Below are 5,985 nucleotides of genomic sequence, written 5' to 3'. Positions count from 1 at the left end.
CATTGGGTATGTTGATGCTAAATTTGCTGGAGACCTTGATAGAAGAAGATCTCTCACAGGTTATGTCTTTACAATTGGAGGTTGTACAATTAGTTGGAAACCACTTTACAAAATATAATTGCTTTGTCTACCACTGAATCTGAGTACATGACGATTACTAAGGCTTGTAAAGAAGCTATTTGGTTGAATAGAATCTTTAGTGAACTTAATAAAAACCTTCAAATTAGTACAGTATTTTGTGACAATCAGAGTGTCATATTCCTTACAAAAGATCAAATGTTTCATGAGAGAATAAAACATATTGATGTTCGGTATCATTTTGTTCGTGATATTATTGCTCGTGGTGATATTGTTGTGAGCAAAATTAGTACTCATGAAAATCCTGTAGATATGATGACTAAGTCACTTCCTAAAACTAAGTTTGAGCGTTGCTTAGATTTGGTTGGTGTTCATTGTTGAAGTTAAACCCTTAAGGGTTTTATGGAAGAGGTGAAAAACTTGTTCGTTGAGAATTCATGTCAAGGTGGAGATTATTAGAGTTGTGTGACCTAAATTCTAAGAGATTGCTTGCAAGTCAAGTTAAACAAAATATATCTTCTTTCTAGAAGATTTAGTATTTATGAGTATAATATATTTAACATTTATTAACATAATATATTTGACTTTGATTAGAATTAGGTTTTTTCAGCCTATAAATAGATGTAGTCGAAACTCTTTTTGATATCATTCGAATTTGACATAGTAAATTTTCTTCTCCTCTGCCCGTGGTTTTTTTCCCGAAAGGTTTCCATGTAAAAATCTGTGTGTTTTTTATTTTTATATCTCTTTTCTTTGCGATATATTGTAATTACCGACATTCTATTTTTACAATTACATTTAATATATGTTTTATTTATACCTATTCATTTTGTTTTTATATGAATAAATAAAATTTTATTTAAAATAAATTAATCATTCATTAAGGTTATATAATAAAATGATTATATGCTCTGAAGAGCTAATATTGCATCAAACTATAAAAAGCTCTTTAAGAGCTTATATTTTAGCTTATTGTGATGAAAAATTTGTAAAATATAATATTGTTTTTCAGATCAAGAAGATATATATTGAATAAAACCTTCATGTGTTTTACTTTAAAACCATATATATAAATAACATGAGATACTTATGTATTTGTATTATATATATTCCCTGAACGAATATATTACACTATATGATTGAAATATCTAATGTGCTCCTGCAGTAGCATTATTGTGAAAATGACTTTAACAACATTTTCGAACGATCTCATACCTTCTAGTGGCTAAGCAAAATAATAAGTTACTAATGAAAAACTATGAAGTTCTTCCCACTATTTTTGCTTCATTTCCTAAAGTAAATGTAGCAGTATGTAACAATTATGAAAAATGAAAATATAGAGATCATGGTTGTTGTTGTAATTGAGGATGTGATTAGAGACTAATCATGACAACATGAATAGATAGATTTTGATTTGAAATCCACGTATGTTTTGAAATGGTGATTTTGAAATAAAGAATCAATGGAGGCGTTTAGAAGTCTATCCTACTAGAATTATTGCATTCCCTGAAGTGAATGCAAGCATAATGAAAATAAAAGATATAATCATGGACCACTAAAAGTGAGAACCTAGTAATAAATATGAGAACAATGAGAGTTCTCAAGATAACTCTTCAAAGGGTAAAGATAACTTATGTTATCAATGTGATATGAAATATTATTGGCTACATATGTGACATATGTCCAAATATTTTGTTAATTATCAAATTTATTAATTATCAATTATCAAAATAAAAACATGTTGAAGTACAAAATAAAAGAATGACGATAAAATTATTAATTATCAAAATTTATATTTACATTATTAGTACAATTGAAAAACATGTTGAAGTAAACCAAAAGTTTACTAATACAAATACATTTACTATTTGGCGTGACCAGTTAGACCATCATGGATCATATATGATGCGAAAATTAATTGAGAATTTATATAAACATTCATTAAAGAATCATAAGATTCTTTAATTTAAAAGAATTCTCATATGTTGCTTGTTCTCAATGAAAATTAATTATTAGAAACTCACTAGCTAAAGTTGAGATTTAATGTCTTACATTTCGAAACGAATATGGGCCCATTCATCCACCATGTGGATAGTTTTGATATTATATGATTTTGGTAGATGCATCTACAAAATAATCACATATGTGTTATCAATTTGCAACATGTCATTTGCAAGATTGTTTATTTAAATAATTAATTTTAGATCATTCCATTAAGACAATTCATCTTGCTAATCTTGATGAGTTTATATCTTAATCCTTTATTGATTGAGTTTGAAAAACTTTTGTAAAAGTTTGCGCATAATGGTTTAGATAAATTATTGATTAAACACCTCTGATCAATGTCTAAACCATTACTTATGAGAACTAAACTTCCTATTTCAACATGAGATTATGTTGATTTACGTGTTGCACGCATAAAGCCAATAAGTTATAAATACCCTCCATTACAATTGATTTTTGATCAAAAGCTAAATATTTCTCATCTTTGAATTATTTTTATGTGCGTATATGTTCCAATTGCTCCACTACAATGCACAAAGATGAGTGAATCCTCAAAGAAAGTTGGGAATATATATTAATTAGAAGTTTCTTTATATTATTAGATGTTTTGAATATATTTAAGATTCAATTATAACATGATTTGTGATTACAATTTTGATTCGATAGTTTTCCGACATTAGGGAGTGTTAAATATGACTCTATTTCAGTCAAATTTAAGAAATAATCTTCCAGATTAAACTCTATTTATTTGTTTCAATCAAATGATTAGTCTAGATTATTTTATTATTATTTGACCTATGAATTTAGCCTATAAATAGGCTCTTTTACAACTTTAGAAAAATACAACCATTAGATATTAGAACTCATAACATATTTAGAGAATTTTGTATTTACGTTTTGAGGGTTATTTGTTTTGGGTTTTCGGGGTTTAGTTTTTATCTCCATCTTTTGTACTCTTTGTTATTTTTCCATTATAGTAAAATTATCTTTACTCGTGGTTTTTTATCCTCTTTGGAGGGCTTTTTCTCGTTAAATTTGTGTGTTCAATTTCTCAATTTATTCCTCTATTTTTTACTTGTTGCTTAATCGGGTCGATCCCCAACAAAGAGAAAAATAATAATTTGTAATGAGTTAGGGGGAGAGTAATTTAAACCAGAAGCTCAATAAGGATAACTTATTACAAGTTAACTGTTAGATGTATTTACAAACTTAATGAGAATAACCAAGTGTTATATACCATCTAATATTTTAATTTGAATCAAAGTCCTAGTAGGACAATAAGTTAGAATAAATAATAGATTGATCGGTTCCAAACATGAAAATTCTTCTAGATGGTCATATAGTGGAGATGGGTGCTCTAGAAGAGATCCAAGACATAACTAATAAGTGAAACTTCAGAAGAGACTCAGGCACCTGAAACTAAATTTTAAAATAATGAAAATAAGAGACCTCAATAAATTATGTCAATTTGAGAAAATGTGGAACCGAATAATAAAAGTGGTTGACAATGATTTTGCATGCAATATTATTATTGAAATAATAAAATAAAAGTAAGATATTGAATTAATCTATTGAGAAATATAGATATGAAATAAATTGATCAAAATAGAAAGACGGAACTCAAGTATAATTAAATTTGTGGAGTTTTTGGACCAGTAGTCCAAATATCTAAAGGTATAAAGCCAGTGAGGGTGCAATTGAAGTAGTTTTGTAAAAGTGGAATAAAAATATGAAATTTTTCGTTAAGTCTTGGCATTGATTATGAAAAGATATAATATTCTTTTGCGATGGATGCAATAACCTTTAGATATATTATTTTGACAATTCATAAAAAATTTAACTTGCATCTAATGGTTGCCGTTACAACCTTTTATGAATCACTATATAGGAAAGTTTATATTAAAATCCTTAAAGGATTTAGGATGCTAGAAGCATATTGAAATTCTCGAGAAATTGTTCATTTATATGAATTGAAGTAATTTGAACATATGTGGTAAATTTGACTTAGTGAATAGTAGTTTAAGGAGGATTATAAAATGATCTAAAATACCTATTTGTGTTTTGTAAAAGAATATTGATTAAAGTTTGTTATGATTATTGTTAAATCTCCTAAAGAGATCAAAATATATTTACCCAAATTTCCCTCACTCATGACTTTTAAAAGAATGATATTATAAATGCTTAGCAAGTACATTCAAATAGTCATTTGAAAAACTAGTATTTAAGATTGAATATGTAGAATATGAGAAAATATGTGATGTTTTCATGAGGGGGTGTAAATATGCATTGCACTCTTTTTCCCTTAATCGAGGTTTTGTCCCATTGAGTTTTCCTGGTATGGTTTTTAATGAGGCAACATATTATGCGTATTATAGATTGTGTACTCTTTTTCCTTCATTAGGTTTTTATCCCATAGGATTTTTCCTAATAAGGTTTTAACGAGACACAGTATCTATCAATGGACATCCAAAGTATCTATCAATGGACATCCAAGGGGGAGTGTTATGAATATCTTATTAAGTGGATGTCCATCATGATCAAGATAAAGTTTTAATGTACTTTAAATTCTAATAGTTATTTAAATTCTAATAGTTATTAGAATTAGATCTCTACTTATTTTATACTTCTTATGCCTATAAATAGAGACTCTGATGAAGCATTGTAATCATCCCATTGATCAATAAAATACATTATCTATAGCTTCTGTTAGGATCGTGTCGATTAAGCAACGAACAAGTAAAAATAGTAGAAGAAATTGAGAAGTTGAACACACAAATTTAATGTGGAAAAACCCCTCCAAAGATGATAAAAAACCATGGGCAAAGATAATTTTACTATAATGGCAAAAGAACGAAGAGCACAAAAGATGGAGATAAAAACTAAACCCCGAAAACCCCCAAAAAAAAGAACCCTCAAAACGTAAACACAAAATTCTCTAAATGTGTTATGAGTTCTAATCTAATGGGTGTATTTTTCTAATATTGTAAAAGAGCCTATTTATAGGCTAAATTAGTAAGTCAAATAAACTATGCTAATAAATGCTAAATATATTATACTAATAAATACTAAATCTTCTAGAAAGAAAATATATTTTTGTTTAACTTAACTTGCAAGCAATCTCTTAGAATTTAGGTCACACAACTTTAACAATCTCCATCTTGACACGAATTCTTTCAAATCCATCTTTGCAAAACCCGCCACGGGCTTATCTTGAACTATGTAGGAAATTAACTAAGTCGAATCTATGCTTAGAAGCTGGAAGACTTCTAGCCTTTGACTTGTGCACTGCCAAATCAAAACTAACCCGGGTCTGATTTTCACAAACACAACGCCCTAACTTTTCAAACCCTGCATCCGAAAGAGAACCTCTCTTCAACGAAACAGTCATACCTTTTTCCCTCCTATGACCAAGTTGCCTCCGCTCCAAATGAGTTGACTTTGACTCCATAACGGACGAGGGACGTCTGATTTCACCGATTACTGTAGAACCTTCCAGAATATAAAGATTACCAGTTTTTTTTACCTTTTAACAAAACGATAGCTCTATGAGATACTTTAATGCCGCTCGTCTCGATGTTGATTCTGCATCCTTTCAAGTCTAAAATACTTAAGGAGATGATATTCTTTCGTAAATCAGGTACATACCTGACATCTGAGAGTGTCCTAATTATCCCATCGTGTATCCTAATTTTAACAGTACCAATACTGATTATCTTACTAGATGAATCATTTCCTATGTGCACAACTCCACCTTCAATTGGACTGTACGTGGAGAACCATTCTCTATTGGGACACATGTGGAAAGAACATCCTGAATCTAGGATCCACTCAGACGTAAGCTTGGAGTTATCACTCCTAACAAGAAATCATCACTGCCTTTATCGACCAAATTAACACCAGCCA

Source organism: Gossypium raimondii, chromosome 6 (genome assembly GCF_025698545.1).
Source record: "Gossypium raimondii isolate GPD5lz chromosome 6, ASM2569854v1, whole genome shotgun sequence".
Classification (NCBI taxonomy): Eukaryota; Viridiplantae; Streptophyta; class Magnoliopsida; order Malvales; family Malvaceae; genus Gossypium; species Gossypium raimondii.
This window is presented reverse-complemented; position numbering follows the sequence as displayed.